We start from the raw sequence: 17,792 nt of genomic DNA, 5'->3' as shown, positions 1-17,792 counted from the left end.
AGCTCCACCTTTTCAAAATATTAAATCATAAAACCAAGACAAAACAAATCAATAAATAACCAACAGTTAAAGATAACCTGACAATGTCTAGGAAAAAACAACACCAGCTCTACCTTTTCAAAATATTAAATCATAAAACCAAGACAAAACAAATAAATACATAACTACCAGTTAAAAGATAACTTCAAAATGTCTAGGAAATAACAGGCAACCTCAAATTAAACAAAAAAAAAAAAACAGGATAAGGCAATAGAAGTAAAATCCCAAACAAAAGTCTCATTAAACATTAAACATGGACGAAGAGGAGGCAATAGAATTATCTGAGAAGGAATTTAGAAGGTTAATTTATAGGACTCGACAAGAGCTTAAGGAATGCCCACACAGAAGCAAATAGAACACAGACAGTTCCCTGGAAGAACTCAGGAAAACCATTCAAGAACAAAATAACAAGATTAATGCACAATCAGAACTCATACAAAAACAGCAGTTAGAAATCCAGAAGATAAATACCAAAATTACAGAATTACACAATACAGTGGAAGCACAAAAGAATAAGTTAGGACTGGCTGAAGAACACATTTTCCAACCAGAAAACAAATTCCTGGACACCAGCCTGTATGAAGAAAAATCAGAACAAAGATTTAGAAGAAAGGAAGAGAACCTAAGAGTTACATGGGGCAACATGAAAAGAAACAACATACACCTCATGAGAATCCCAGAACAAGAAGAGGTGAAAAAAAAAAAAACTGAGAAAATTGTGGAAGACCTACTAACAGAAAATTTCCCCCATATCATAAAGGAAGAAAAAATATTTTTCCAAGAAGCTCAAAGAACCCCATACAGGATATATCCTAAGAGAAAAACACCAAAATCAAACTCTCCAAACTAAAGACAAAGAAAGAATCTTGTGAGCTGCTTGGGACAAAAGACATATTACTTATAGCAATCAAACAGTTAGGTTGAGCTCTGATTACTCAGCAGAAACCATGCAAGCAAGAACGCAATAGGACGGCACATATAAAACACTGAAGGAAAAGAACTACCAACCAAGAAGCCTATATCCAGCCAAATTGTCCATCAAATATGAGGCTGAAATCAAGACATTCTCAGACAAACAGAAATTAAGGGATTTTGTGACAACCACACCAACCCTACAAGAAATGCATAGGGAAGTCCTTCCAATAGAGAACCCACAACAGAAAACAACAAAATCAGGACACATGACATCAACACTAAAACCAAATCAGAAATAGACACTCAAAATTTGACCATGAAACATTGTACATTAAAAATCAAAGAAGCCAATCAGCACACAGCAACAGCAACTAACCAAATAGAGGGAATAAAAGTTCTAGGTACAAACTTCCAAGTGGAGAGGAAAAGAGGACAATGTCCTCATAGAACAGACTATTCCAAAAATATAGTGACAAGAACTCACTCCAAGGTAACCACAGAGAAAATTAGCAATCCCCTTAAGCAAATCCAGAAGGAAGGAAAACATATGGGTTTAATAAACACAAAACCAACAATAAAAAAGAAAAGAGAGGAAACACTTGACAACAAAACCAACAGCATGGAGAAGTATATGGACCAAGGAAATTCTAACAAAACAACAACAACAAAAAAAAAACAGAACAGAATGACAGCAACCCATTCATTCCTATCACTAATTACACTCAATGTGAATGGACAAAATGTACCAATCAAGAAAAAGAGAGTGGCAGACCAGATAAGAAAGGAAGACCCATCGATATGCTGCCTACAAGAGACACACCTTAGACACAAAGATAAAAACAAATTAATAGTTAAGAGGTGGAAAAAAATATATACAAAGCCAACAGTAAACAAAAAAGAGCAGGAATGGCAATATTTATTTCTGATAAAATAGACTTTAAAGTGAAAAACAATATAAGAGACAAAGTAGGACACTATATGATGCTGAAAGGGTCAATTGACAAAAAAGACATTACGATAATAAATATCTATGCACCCAATGAAAGTGCTCCAAAATACACGAAGCAAATATTAATCAAGTTAAAAGGGACAATAGACAACTCTACAATAGTAGTAGGAGACTTTAACACACCACTTTCAATGAGGGACAGATCAACTAGAAGAAAACTCAACAAAGACAAAGAAGAACTCAGCAACACAATCAATCAATTTGACCTCATAGATATATACAGAGCATTCTACCCAACAAAAGCACAATTCACATTCTTCTCCAGCGCACATGGATCCTTCTCCAGAATAGATCATATGTTAGGACATAAAACAAGCTTCAATAAATTTGAAAAACTACAAAGCATCTTTTTGGACCACAATGCTATAAAATTAAAAATTAATAATAGGAAGGTCAAGGAAAAAACATCAAACATGTGGAAGTTGAACAATACACTGCTCAAAAACTACTGAGTAATAGAAGAAATGAAAAGTGAAATAAAAAAATCCCTAGAAATGAATGAGAATGAAGATACATCATACCAAAACCTATGGGACATAGCAAAAGCAGTACTCAGAGGTCAGTTTATAGCAATAAATGCATACATCAAAAAAGAGAAAAGAAACAAAATCAACTCTAACTCTATAACGCCATCAATCAGAAAAAGAACAATAAAAGATTACAGTATTTATAAGTAAGGAAATAATAAAGATCAGAGCAGAAATAAATGAAACAGAAAACAACAAAACCATAGAGAAAATCAACAAAACAAAAAGCTGGTTCCAGCCAAGTAAAAGACAGACATAGGAGCTGAACATTTATCTGAGGTAAATACACTTCTTGGAGAGAACAATCATGGGAGAAAGAAGGACTGTTTATGCACAGAGAGACAGCTCAGGGGGCAGGGGTGCATGAAGGGATGGACACAGGGAGGAGGTGACTGTTGGGAGGAAGTGGGAGGGGAGCTGTTGCATTGTGGTGAATTGTAGTCAATGTTATGAGACAAGGTGTATGTGAACTGCTGTATATAAAGCGAATTTTCTCTGTAAATTTTCATCCAAATCACAATTAAAAAAATAAAAAAGCTAGTTCCTCAAAAAGATTAATAAAATCAATAAACCACTGGCAAATCTAACAAAAGAAAAGAAAGAGAAGATCCAAATCACAAGAATTGTAAAAAAAAAGTGTGTCATCACAACGGAACCAACTGAAATTAAAAAGATACTGACAGAATATTATGAAAACTGTACTACAACAGATTTGAGAACCTAGAAGAGATGGACAAGTTTCTAGAATCACAAGACCTACTTAAACTATCCCACTCAGAGATAGAAAACTTGAACAGAACCATAACAGAAGAAGAAATTGAACAGGTCATAAAAAACTCCCCACATAGAAAAGTCCTGGCTCTGATGGCTTCACTGCAGAATTTTGCCAAATATTCAGGAAAGAGTTGACACTTATACTACTCAAGCTATTCCAGAACAATAGAAAAAGATGGAATACTCCCAAACTCATTTTATGAAGCAAGCATAACAATAATATCAAAACCAGGGAAACACACTACTAGAAAGGAGAACTACAGACCAATATCCCTCATGAACATAGGTGCAAAAATCTTCAACAAAATTCTAGCCAACAGAATCCAAAAACATAACAAAAAAAACAATGTATCCTGATCAAGTGGGAATCATACCAGGTATGCAAGGATGGTTCAACATCAGAAAAACAGTCAATGTAATCCACCATATAAACAAAACAAAAGAAAAGAACCATAAGATTATATCAATCAATGCAGAAAAGGCATTTGATGAAATACAACACCTGTTCTTGTTCAGAACTCTCAGCAGAATAGGGATAGAAGGGAAATTCTTCAACATAATAAAGGGCATATATGGAAAGCCAACAGCCAACATCATTATTAATGGAGAAAGACTCAAAGCATTCCCCTTAAAAATGGGAACCAGACAGGGATACCCTTTATCACCACTCCTATTTAACATTGTATTGGAAGTCCTGGCCAGGGCAATAAGGCAAGAAAGAGAAATAAAAGGCATCCAAATTGGCAAAGAGGAAATAAAGCTATCTCTGTTTGCAGATGATATGATGCTGTGCATAGAAAACCCAAGAGACTCAGCAAGAAAACTACTGGGACTAATAGAGAGATTAGCAAAATGGCAGGATACAAGGTCAACATTCAAAAATCAGTTGGATTTCTCTACACCAGTAGAGACCTCTGAAAAAGAAATAAGGGAAACAATACCATTTACAATAGCTACTAAAAATATAAATATCCAGGAATGAATCTTACCAGAGACACAGAAGACCTATACAAAGAAAACTATAAAACATTACTACAGGAGAAAACAAGGGCTCTACATAAATGAAAAAACCTGCCTTGTTCATGGATAGGTAGATTGAATATTATGAAAATGTCAATAGTACCTAAAGCAATCTACACATTTAATGCAATCCCAATCCAGATACAAACCAAACTTTTTAAGGACCTGGAAAAATCAATTACTAACTTCATATGGAAGGGAACGACACCTTGGAGTAGTAGAGCACTTCTGAAGAAGAAGAACAAAGTGGGAAGTTTCACACTTCTAGATCTTAAAACCTACTATACAGCCACAGTAGTCAAAACAGTGTGGTATTGGTACAACGATAGACAGATAGACCAATGGAACAGAGTTGAAAGCCCAGAAATAGACCCATCCATCTATGGACAACTGATCTTTGACAAAGGTCCAAAATCCATTAATTAGGGGAAGAGACAGCTTCTTTAACAAATGGTGCTGGGAAAACTGGATAACCACTTGCAGAAAAATGAAATAAGACCCATACCTCACCACATACACACAAAAAAACTCCAGCTGTGTGATAGTTGGAGCTGTGTGTCAACTTGGCTGGACCACAATTCTGTGTGGTTTAAGCAATTGTGATGTGGGTTGTTCCAATGATGGGATCAGATGTATATGTTTTGAGCAGCCAATCTGTTGAAAGAGAGTTTCCCTAGGGGTGTGGGCTGCTTCCAGCATATTTATAGACATCCTGGGAAAAGAGACACTCCTCTGTGGAACGGGATTCTACCTACAACTGTCTGTGAGCGAACAATCCACCATTCGGCCTGGAGATCTTGGATTCGTCATTTGTTGGAGTCAACAGCCAGTATACTCCCTGCCAACCTTGAGCTCCTGAGCCCCCCCAGCCTCATGAATCAGGAAAAACCTCCAGCTTGACATTTGATCCAAGAACTTGGGACTTGCCAGCTTCTATAAGTGTGTGAGCCATTTTCCTAAGATAAATTTATCTTTATCTCTATATATAAGCTTTACTGGTTTTGTTTCTCTAGAGAACCCAGTCCAACACAGACTGAATCAAAGACTTAAATGTAAAACCCCAAACCATAAAATTCATCAAGGATAAAATAGGAGCATATCTAGGAGTCCTGATTTATGGCATAAGTAGACTATCAAACATAACCCAGAATGCTTAGGAGGTAGAAGAAAAGCTAGATGACTGGGACTTTTTAAAAATTAAATTCTTATGCACATTGAAAGTCTTCATCAAAAGGGTCAAAAGAGAACCCACAGATTGGGAGAAAATATTTGCCTATGACATATCTGACAAAGGACTTAACTCCAAAATCTATAGAAAACTTCAATATCTCAACGCCAAAAAGATAAATAATTCAAAAATGGGCAAAAGACTTAAATAGACACTTCACTAAAGACGATATGCTGGCAGCCAACAAACAGATGCGGAATTGCTTGCAATCTTTAGTCATTAGAGAGATGCAAATGAAAACAACGATGAGGATATCATCTCACCCAGCAATAATAGCAAAGTTCAACAGGACAGAAAATAATAAATGTTGGCAAGGTTGCAGAGAGATTGGAACTCTTGTGCACTGCTGGTGGGATTGTAAAATGGAACAAGCATTGTGGCAAATGGTATGGTGTTTCCTTAAAAAACTGAAAATAGGAATACCATTTGACCCAGCAATTCCATTACTAGGAATATATACTAAAGAGGTGAGAGGCAGGGCATGAACAGACATATGCACACCTATGTTCATTGCAGCACAATTCACTGCAGCAAAGAGATGGAAACAACCTAAATGCCCATCAATGGCTGAGTGGATAACCAAATTATGGTACATTTACACAATGGAATACTATGCTACATTAAAGAACAATGAAGGATACATGAATCATCTCACAACGTAGATGAGCCTGCAGGACATTATACTGAGTGAAATAAGTCAATTGCAGAAGGACAAATACTGTATGAGCCCATTACTGTAAAAAGACAAAAAAAGGGTTTGCTTAAGAAAGGGAACTCACTTTGTAGGTTACCAGGATGGGGAGGGAAGGGGAGAGATAAATTTGGGGCTAGTTGGGGGCCACATGCTATTGTGGGTAAAGAGAGGGATGGTATAGAAAGAGTCTGTCACCACCATGATAACATTAGGAAAAGGGAAGACACCAAATTGTGCACCTAAAGTATAGATGACAGAGGCTAATACCAACCGGTATAACCACAATACTGCATTACCATTAACACTAAACACCAGGCTACAGATAAACACATAAATATCTGGAAGATCAGATGGGGGTCAATGAACAGGATTATACTCTAGACCAAGGATAGATTCAGCCGAGGCTAGTCTTGCACAGACACCAGTGATACAAAATACGTGCAATCCTTACAGAAACAACAGAAGACACACATAGAGTAATCCCTCACAGACAGTCAGACACAGTGGGAGAGAGATCCAATGGATCTACTGACTCAGGACCATAGTACTGGGGGACACCAGATTCAATTGGCACAACAAAATACATACAAATCTTGTTCCACAAACTACATTGGTGAGTAGAGACTGGAGTCTTAAAGCTTTTAAGCTGCCATCTAAGATGCAGCTAATGGTCTCCTATCATCAGAAATGAAGAAGAGTGCAAAAAACGAAGGACATTTGGAAACAATCACTAGGACATGATGGACCTCAAGAATAGATGGTGCCTGGCTACCAATACCTGCCACGCAGAAAAGGATCAAAACTGGAGATCCTGGATAGAGTGGGAGGAAAAACATGGAGCAAAATCCAAAAACACAATAATGACCAGAATTACTGGCCGGATGGAGTCTGGTGAGACTTCCAACACTATGGCTCTGGGATATATTTTAGGCCTGGTATAAAACTCACTCCCAGCAGTTGGATCTCAGCCCAAAAGTAAATAAGACGTATAGGCAGACCACTCAACCCAGGGTGATGCACCCACATACTCCATGGAGATGCATCCTTTGGAGCAAATGACCACGAGGCACCAGAGGGGCAACATTTGCATGGGGGAAATGCAGGACACATAGGAATACATAACTAGGAGGGGCATGGGGGTGGGGGGTGTTTACTGGGCAGGGAGGGGAGGAGAGTGGGTTAGGGTTGGGGGATGGTAAATGGGGAGTGAAACTAAATGTACACGAAATGTTGAATGTAAAACAAACTCTGCTCTGTAAACTTGCACCTAAAGCACAATAAAATAAATAGATAAAAATGGTGCCACTTCTAGAAAAATAATCTCATTTAACCTGTAGGTAGTTAGAGTAAAATTTTCTAGTTTACTTTGCTACTCTGTGGGACGCTGCTTGCTACAGTCCTGTGACCCTCTGTATGGCCGCTAATGTGGAACTATCTCATTCATTTCATCCTGATATTTGTGTACATGTTTTATCTCCCTTTCAAAGGTGTAATATCTTTGAGATTATGTCACTCATCTTGATATTTTAGTTATGACACAATAGCTTGCATATTCATTCATTCATTCATTCATGCAGCACACATTACAGGTGTTTGATACATACCTACAAATTACACTAGTACAGAAACTATGGATTTCAAATCCATATGGTTATTATCCTTAATCACCCATTATTGCTCTTTTCAAGGGAAAAACTTGCAAATAAGCCTTGGAGGCAAGCTTCAAAAGTAAGGATTTTTAAAGTAGTTTCATTGTTAAAAGTATAATACTATAATTGGAATATATTCTATGATGAAAATGGACCATAGCTGCTTGTCTATGTGTCTCTTGTTGAAAACAGAGGGAGATGGGTAGAGGCTGAGGATGCTGCGAAATCAGTGATGGGGGACTAAAGGCTTGGGTCTGGAGATCTGCAGCTACTTCCTGAGTGTGTTCCACTTGCAAATACCTTTTCAATTGTTTTAGATGCAGTTAACATAGAATGTTCTCAATCGCTTGTGTATTTTAATGGCAATTTAATCCATCTGTTTTATTTTCATTTACACTTTACTCATTTAAACATTATTTGGAGGGAAAGAAATCCAAGAACTCTTTCTTTTGATTTACTTAATATGCATTATTCTTTAATTCCAGAGAGGAAAAGCATAAACAAATAAATACCAGAATTGTTTAGTCTAATTCATAATGTAAGAGTCCTCTCTTCTAGCCATAGGCAAACTTGTGACATAACTATCTCACCTTTGGTAACCCTGCATCTCCTACTTCTACAAAGGAGCTCTGGTGGCATAGTGCCTAAGGCATTGGATTGCTAACTATAATGTTGGTGGTTCAAACCCACCAGCTACTCCACAAAAGTAAAATGGGGGCAATCTACTTCCACAAAGATTTACCACCCCTGAAACTCAATGGGATCACTATGAGTCAGCATTGACTTGATGGCAGTGAGTTTGTTTTTTTGGTTTGGTTTACGCACTGCTATTGTAAAGTAGTGCTCCAACTTCTTGATCCCCTAACACAAGTCATATTTTTGTAACTCTTGATTTTCTCATTGATAGGCTGTTTATGTGATAAAGAAATTCATCCTAAGGCATACATGGAAAATGGTCATGATCTAATAGTTATCCAACCTTTAATGAGAGTTTTCAATAAGCCTGCAACTGTATTAGCTCGTTATATTCCTACAACCAAGAATATAGGCAGACCACTCAACCCAGGGTGATGCACTTGGGTTGTATTATTACCCACATTTGAAAAATCAAACATAGACATGGATGTTTAGAATGACTTGACTTTTCTATGGCTGTACTGCTTGCATATTACAGAGCAGAAATGGAAACTCAGATAGTCTGACTCCAAGTCCCATACTCTTTACCACTCCACCACTTCCTTTTGTTGCTTTACCACTGTTGAAGGTGTTTGCCTTATAAGCAGCACTTCTGGATACATTAATCTTAAAGAAGGACTGATGGCTGAGGAGAGGGGCAGACATTACAGGAGACCATTCAGTTATTGCAAGAGGAGATTAAGGCTACAGAACACCTTCTTAGGACTCTTGAACCATAAAAGTTTGTGATGAGGAGGTGTGTTAGTTACAAAATCCTGCTGGAATAGAAATACCACAAGTAAGTGACTTTAAAGAATAGAAATTTATATTCTCACAGTTCTGGAGGCTAAAAGTCCAAATTGGGCCATATAAATTCCTCTGTGAACCCCTCTCCTAGTTCAGGGGTCTGCCAACAATCTTTGGCCTCATAGGTGACCCTCACATGTCTATCTTTCCCTGTGTAAGTCTCTTTGTGTCTATTCTCATCTTTTTATAACTTAGAAGTGATTAGGTTTAGAACTCATCCTACACTGGTATGGCTTCAATTGATTGATCACACTAAATAAGAATGTACATTACATCACATAGGAGCTCTCGTGGCTTAGTGCTTAAGGCATTTGACTGCTAACCAGAAGACTGGTAGTTCAAACCCATCAGACACACCTTGGAAGGAAATTGGGCAAACTACTTCCATAGTGATACTGCCTCGGAAACCCAAGGAAGGGTAGCTATGAGTCAGATCTGACTCGATAGCACTGGGTTTTGAATTACATGTGAGATAATTATATGACATCATATTGTTGTTGTTGTTAGATGTTATCCAGTTGATTCTGACTCATGGTGACTTGCAGTATAACAGAATGAAACAGTCTCCAGTCTTTCACCATTCTCACAATTGTTGGTAGGTTTGAACTTATTATTGCAACTATTGTGTCAATACATGTCATGGAGGGTTTACCTCATTTTTTCTGTCCCTCTACTTTACCAAACATGATGTCCTTTTCTAGCAATTGGTCTTTCCAGTGGCGACATATGTAAAGTAAGTAAGAAGAAGTCTTGCCTTCCTCAGTTCTAGGGAACATTCTGGCTGTACTTCCTCTGAAACGGATTTGTTCATTCAGTCCATGGTATATACATTACATTATATTATGGAAGGTAATCTGCTCTATCCAACATCAACTGACTTTGTCATATTTAACTACTTCATGAGAGAGATGACTGTTTGGCCAAAACACTGGAAACTGTAGTTTAGCTAAGTTTACAACATAAAATTAACTATCTACAGGAGGAATTACTACAGCTTTATCTATAGCTGAATCATAAACACATTCTCCCTGTGTTCTTAAAGCACTGTGTTCAGATATAAATCTGTTTCAAAAATCTCTCCTAGTATCTTCAAAGTCAGTGACAGACATTAAAATGTACACTGGATTTCCCAGGAAGTTTGAGTTTCTGCAACCTGAATTTTTTCCTCCAAACTCCCAAGCATATCACTCAGGCAAGGGTAGGATAGGGAGCAGCCCTCCCATGCATCATAAGTATCTCAGTATAGTAGATTTCAAAAAGCATAGTCTTCAGTTTCACCTGGGTACTTGTTAAAAATGCAAATTATTAAGCTCTACCCAGACCTAAGGAGGTCAGGTGGCACAGTGATTAAACATTTGTCTGCTAACTGAAAGACTGGTGCTTCCAACCCACCAGTAGCTCCACAGGAGAAAGATGTGGCAGTCTACTTCTGTAAAGATTTATAGCCTTAGAAACCCTATGGAACAATTCTACTCTGTCTTATAGAGTCACTATGAATCAGAAGTGACTCGATGGCAACAGCTTTGGTAAGGAGCCCTGATGGTGCAGTAGTTAAACCCTCAGCTGCTAACCAAAGGGTCAGTGGTTTAAACTCACCAGGCTGTTCCATGGAGAAAGACATGGCAGTTTATTTCTGTAAAGATTGATAGCCTTTAGAAAGTTTTCTAAATTCTTATAAGATTTAGAAACACTATAGACAGGTCTACTCTGTCCTATATAATTGCTATGAGTCAGAATCAACTCCATGGCAGTGGGTTTGGTTTTTTAGGTTACCCAAGATCTACTGAATCAAATACTCTGGGATTGGAGCCCAGCAACTTATGGTTTGCTCAGCACTCCATGTGATTCTGATGTATGCTTACTTGTGAGAACCAATGTCTCAGTGGAAAGTGTTAGTAAAGTGGAACATGCATTTTTCTGAGAATGGTAGGACAACTACAACATGACTAGGCCTATTTTTTTTTTAAATTTTACTCTGATTTGGGTCAAAGTTTACAAAGCAAATTCATTTTCCATACAGCAGTTCATACACATTTTATCTCATGACTGACTGCAATTTCCCACAATGTAACAGCTCTTTTCCCACTTCCCTCCCATAGTTAACCTCTTTCCTATGTCCTTCCTTCCCATACACTCCTGCCCCACCTCACCCCCGAGCTGTCTTCTTGTGCATACACTGGACTAGACCTTCTTCTGTTGGCAGAAAATATACTTGAAAACGCAAAACATTTGAAATAAGATTCCAAAAGAGACATTATATATCTAAGTGAGGATGCAGAGCAGGCCTCAACAACAGAACTCAAATACAAAGACTGAAATTCTAGTGTAGTCCTCACAGGAAGGAACAAGACTGTCATCTGACCCTAGACATCCAGGGTGGGAAGGTGATGTTTGGCAGGAAAAAGCACCCATATGAGAAGAGTACAGAATCAATACAGGAGAAGGAAAAGGTCAGAATGTGATCCTCTAGTGAACTTAGTTCAGAAAACCAGAATGAGATCATTGCCAATCCCCAAATGACTCTAAAAATGGGGCAAATATCTCTCTACTTTTTTATTCTGTTACAAAAGAACAGGCCCTTGGAGTTTTACATGACCCTTTTTGTACTTCTTCCAGCCACACTGTGAATGTTACATATTCTAGCTCAGCCTTTATCCGGACACCAAACTCCCCTTTCGTATACTTAGAGATATGATGGAGCAGAGAGAGGCAGGGCTTCAAACCTATTCTTCTTGGTTCAGTCATGGCCCATGAAGCAGAACTAGAATGGACCTGAATTTGTAAAACGTAAGTGAACTGGGATGGTAATCAGATTGAGAAAATAGAAACTTAATCTCCCTCTTAGAAAAAAAAGGGCAATGTGTATGTTGCCCACACACTGAGGTGATTAAGGGGAGGAATAGTGTGGAAAGGGTCTGTGACCACCATGATAACATTAGGAAAAGGTAGGACACCAAATTGTGCACATAAAATATAGACAACAGAGGCTAATACCAGTATATCTACAATATTGCATTAACATTAACACCAAACACCAGGCTACAGATAAACACATAACCATCTGAGATGATCAGATGGGGGTTAGTGAACAGGAGTATACTCTAGACCAAGGATAGATTCAGCTGAGGCTAATTTTGCACAAATACCAGTGATACAAAATACCCACAATCCTTACAGAAACAACAGAAGACAGATATAGAGTAATTCTTCACAGACAGTCAGACACTGGGGGAAAGAGATCCAATGGATCAACTGACTCAGGACCATAGTACTGGGGGACATCAGACTCAACTGGCACAACAAAATACATACAAGTCTTGTTCCTCATCCTACATGAGTGAGTAGTGACTGGGGTCTTAAAAGCTTTCAAGTGGCCATCTGAGATGCAGCTAATGGTCTCCTGTTGTCAGAAGTGAAGAAGAGTGAAGAATACCAAGGGCATTTGGAAACATCAGGCCTAGGATATGATGAATCTCGAGACCAGAAGAATCAGATGGTGCCCGGCTACCAAGGCCATCTACTCAGGAAATGATGAAAACTGGAGATCCTGGATGGAGTGGGAGGAAAAACATGGAACAAAATCCAAAAAAATAATAATGATCAGAATTACTGGTCAGATGGAGTCTGGTGGAACCCTCCCCTCCAATATTATGGCCCTGATATACACTTTGGGCCTGGAATAAAACTCACTTCCAGTGGCTGGCTCTCAGCCCAAAAGTAAATAAGACCTATATGCAGACCACTCAGCCCAGGGTGATACACCCACGCACTCTATGGAGATGCATCCCTTGGAGCAATCAACCACAGGGCACCAGAGGAGCAACATTCACATGGAAGAAATGCAGGACACAAAGGAGTGCATAACTATGAGGGGCGTGGGGGGGGGCGGTTAATGGGAAGGGAGGGGAGGAGAGTAGGTTAGGGTTGGGGATGGTAATGGGGAATGAAACCAAATGAATTCATGAAATGATGAGTGTAAAACAAGCTCTTCTCTGTAAATTTGCACCTAAAGCACAATTTTTTTTTTTTTTTTTTAAAAAAAGGATGGTTAAAAGAAAAAAATCCCTTGACTTGAAAAGTCAGAAACAATGGTGTTGCACTCAAAGATGGTAGCCATCTGCAGTGCTTTGAATGTGTGTCTCTTTCCACAATCCTAGTAATAATCCAAGCAGGCTTCTGAGTCTCTTATTCCATGGCTTTAACCAGTAAGTTTTCCTAATAGAATCATCCTTTTATTTCATTCAAATTTAAAAAATTCGGGTCTGCTCCTATTTCACTTTGTCAGCTATGACTGAACTAATTCGAAGCCCTGGAGAAAGAACTGTCCTACAGACAAAGGTGATGAAGTGGACACTTTGCTCTGCAAAGTTCAGGAAGAGAGCAAGGTAGAAAGAGAACACTAATACCTACCCTACCTCCTAAGATAATCATAGAGATCATCTATTGAATTGCATATGTTGTAAATTGACAAATCTATGAGGATATAGATCATATGAAAGTGGCAAATACAGAAAACAACTTAAATGAGCTCTTCCTCTAACTTCAGTCCCACTCCTCCTACACATAGGGACATACAAGGGATACTTATGAGGTCTTATACCAAAGCATGCTTTTCCTCACTGGCTGGGTGGATCAGGGATGTTTCTTCACAGGCAAATTTTTTTAGTTGCGTCTAGAACCCACGAGAAATCTTAGATAGCTTAAGAGTGGGGTTCTAGAAGAAAAAAATTTGCTGAGTCAACCAATTCTTTCTTTCTCCAATTGGTCTTTAACTTTCTGATTGTGTTTGACATGCAGACTGGACCACAGTGACCTATCTCCCATTTATCAACTATCAAAGTTTGTAGTACAAACTTTGTCAATGTCTTTCTTTTTGCATGATTTAGTTATTCCATTTTCCCCAGAATAACAGATCCAGATGACTTCTAAGTACTACACCATTTTACCACTTGGGAGTGGCATGATTTTGCTGCCCATGCAAAAAGAAAGACATTGGCAAAGTTTGTACTATAAATGGGAGATAGGTCACTGTGGTCCAATCTGCATGTCAAACACAATCAGAAAGTTAAAAACCAATTAGAGAAAGAAAGAATTGGTTGATTCAGCAAATTTTATTATTCTAGAACCTCACTCTTAAACTCTGTAAGATTTCTCGTGGGTTCTAGACGCAACTAAAAAAATTTGCCTGGGAAGAAACATCCCTGATCCACCCAAAATTCCAGGCCCACTTGACCAAGGCAGTCATTTCCCAGTGCTGTCTAGCTGGCCTGAGACCACACCTGGAGCTCAGTGAGGCTTGTCAAGCCAATATTTTCCCCTCTCCTTCCACTGCTTTTTCTTCCCTATTCCCACCCAGTGCACTATTTTCCTCCATCTTATCGGCTATTTTGTAACTTGTAAGTTATATCTGATACTGATGTCTGATGTTTGGGGTCATAACTATTTTTTTAATAGGAAACACACAGGGGAATATAATCTAGCTTTTGAATCCTGAATTTGAATATAACCTCTACTACTTGGTAGCTGTGTGACTCTGGAAAAGTTGTTCAGCCTATCTTAGAAAGTGATCTAAAATTCCTTATCTTTAAAATAGCAATAGTATTTACTTCATGGAGTCATTGTGATGACTAGTCCCTGCTTTATTACCTACCATACGATAATTATGATCACCAGCCCACAGTTAAAAGCTCAAGTGCTGAAAACATTCTTATTCCCAGCTCTGCAATAGGCAGAGTAAAGCAAAACCTCTGTGTTGCTTAGAGATATCACTGACTTCAGCAACAGCAACGAGGCTCATTCTTTGAGAGAGTCATATCTGAAGGACCTACAAACCTAGAGGCTGCCCCTAGCCACACAATCATTAATCAGTTGTAGCTCTTGAATCCTTGTCTACAACCCTATTCTGAGGAGGCCCAAACTTCCAGAGTGAAGACAAGGGCAGGGAGAGGAATTTGAGTGACAAAAGGGTACCAAAATGGTGAGTACTCACATTCTCCTTGCGCTTGGTTTCTGCTTTCTAGCCACGGGGCCCTATTAGGCTGTATTAATGTAAATACAGGTAAAATGTAGAAATACGATCTATAACTACCATGACTTCTATTAGAAACAGCAAAAGCAATAGGTTTCTTGTAACAAAGCTCTCTCTTTCTTCTAAAGAGAGTAAACTCCTTTATATAGCTTGGTTTGCATTACAGACCTCTCCAACTAATATTTCCCCAAAACACACCTCCAATATGGAGCAGACTAGAATATATGCTACTTCACCTCCTCATTACTGCTTCTTTCATTTGCATATACCAAAAGAACCAAACTCACTGCCACTGAGTCAATTCTCACTCATGGTGACCCCCCATTGGGTTTCCAAGGCTATACATTTTCATAGAAGCAGATTGCCCCATCTTTTTTTCATGGAACAGCAAGTGGGTTTGAACGATGGACCTTTTGGTTAGAAGCCAAATGCTGTAACCACTACTCCACCAGAGTTCCTTCATTTGCATATTGTTGTTATTGTTATGTGCCATCGGCCCCCACTCATAGCGACCCCTCCTTGGGTTTCCAGGGCAGTATCACTATGGATAGTCAGCCGCAGGGATCTAGGTGAGGAGAGAGAACTGAGGCATGCCCAAAGCAGCAGGGCAGGAGAGTGGGAGAAAGGGGATTAAAAGGTCCAGGAACTAGGAGTGAGCCCATGTGGAGAGAGAAACCTCCCTGAGAGCCAGCGCCTAGAATTCAGAATGCTAGCCTCCAGAAGGTAACAGAGTAGCCCCAAGGACAGTCTGGACCTGGAAGACTTAAAAGGTGTGACATTCCCCTTATTACTCTTATACCCCACACCTGATTGGTGAATGGAGGTTCAGCCATCCCCCACTCCCACCTACCTTCTGGCCCCCAGAAACTCCATTCCACTCTGTATGCTTGGACCAAGCATAGGTGCCCTGCCCGGCCCACCCCCAATTTTTTTTTCTCTTTCTTTTTTCTGGTTTTTAGTTTACTTGCTTTTTGTCTGTTTTAAAACTACTACTATTATTAATACTTTTGACCTTTTTCAGCTTTTTTCTTTTCCTTGTTCCTGGTTGCAAAATTTTTTTCTTCTTTTTTTTCTATGGTTAACCCCGTTACTTGTTTTCTCTTTGCATTTTTCCCATTTTTTCTTCATTATTCTCCTTCTCTGCCTTTTTTTCTTATTGCTCCATCCCCAGATATTGCAGGTTTTCTTTTTTTTTTTTTCCCCCACTGACCTTCTTGTTTGTTTGGAGGGCACAGCCATTTTGATGGTTTACACGTGGTAGCCATTTTAGATATTTAAAGTGACCGAGGGTGCAGCTATTTTTAATGTTTACAAGTGGCAACCATTTTGGATTTTAAAATGATAGCATTCTCATTCAGATTCCAGGGACCTAAGAACAGGCAGTGAGGCAGAAAATAGGGAGAGGACAAAAAAGGTAAAGGGGACCAGAACAGATCAAGGAGTCAGCCTCAGGAACCCAGGTGAAGACAGGGAACCCAGGCCACACCCCACAAGGAGTGAGTTGGGAAGGCAGGGAGAGGACAGAAAAGGCAAAGGGGATAGGAACAGATTGAGGAGTCAACCGCAGGGGGCCAGGTGAGGAGAGGGAACCCAGGCCACCCTCCACAAGCAGCGGGGTGGGAAGCAGGGAGAGGACAGAAAAGGCAAAGGGGATGGGAACAGATTGAGGAGTTAGCCTCAGGGATCCAAGTACGGGTGGTTGGTGGGGTTTCCAACAGCTAAGGGAGACAAACTTGTCTGTTGGTTTGTCATACTGTGGTGACATGTTGCTGTGAGTCTTGAGGCTGTGCCACTGGTGTTTCAAACCCAGTGGGATACACCTGTTGCACAGGTATAAGCCCAACTTGCAGACTGAGACAGAGTAGGAAGAAGGAAGAGGCCATTCTCTTCTCAAAGAATTGGCCAGGGAAAACCTTATGAATAACAGAGAAACACTGTCTGATACATTACTGTGCAGATTTATGAATAGTCCAGAAACATTGTCCAATATGGAGGTAGACGATGAGTCAATTCGCTTAGAAAGCTCTCAAAGTAGGACTGGGAAAGAGTTGCATTATCAGAGTAAAATAAGCCTTACTCATATGGATAAGATAAAGCTTTCAAGACTTCTATTTGCTGACGTGGCAGCACACAAATTGAGGAGAAACAGTGGCAAACATCCATTAATAATTGGAACATGGAATGTACAAAGTATGAATCTAAGAAAATTGGAAGTTGTCAAAAATGAAATCAATATCCTAGGCATTAGTGAGCTGAAATGGACTGGTTTTGGACATTTTGAATCAGACAACCATATGATCTACTATGCTGGGAACAACAGTTTAAAGAGGAATGGCATGGCATTTGTCATCACAAAAGCTATCTGAAGATTTGTCCTGAAGTACAATGCTGTCAGTGATAAGATAATATCCATACGCCTACAAGGAA

Source organism: Orycteropus afer, unplaced genomic scaffold (genome assembly GCF_000298275.1).
Source record: "Orycteropus afer afer isolate SDZICR_OR568_19922 unplaced genomic scaffold, OryAfe1.0 scaffold00131, whole genome shotgun sequence".
In the NCBI taxonomy this organism is placed as follows: Eukaryota; Metazoa; Chordata; class Mammalia; order Tubulidentata; family Orycteropodidae; genus Orycteropus; species Orycteropus afer.
The sequence above is the reverse complement of the archived record's forward strand: the minus strand, read 5'-3'. Positions refer to the sequence as shown.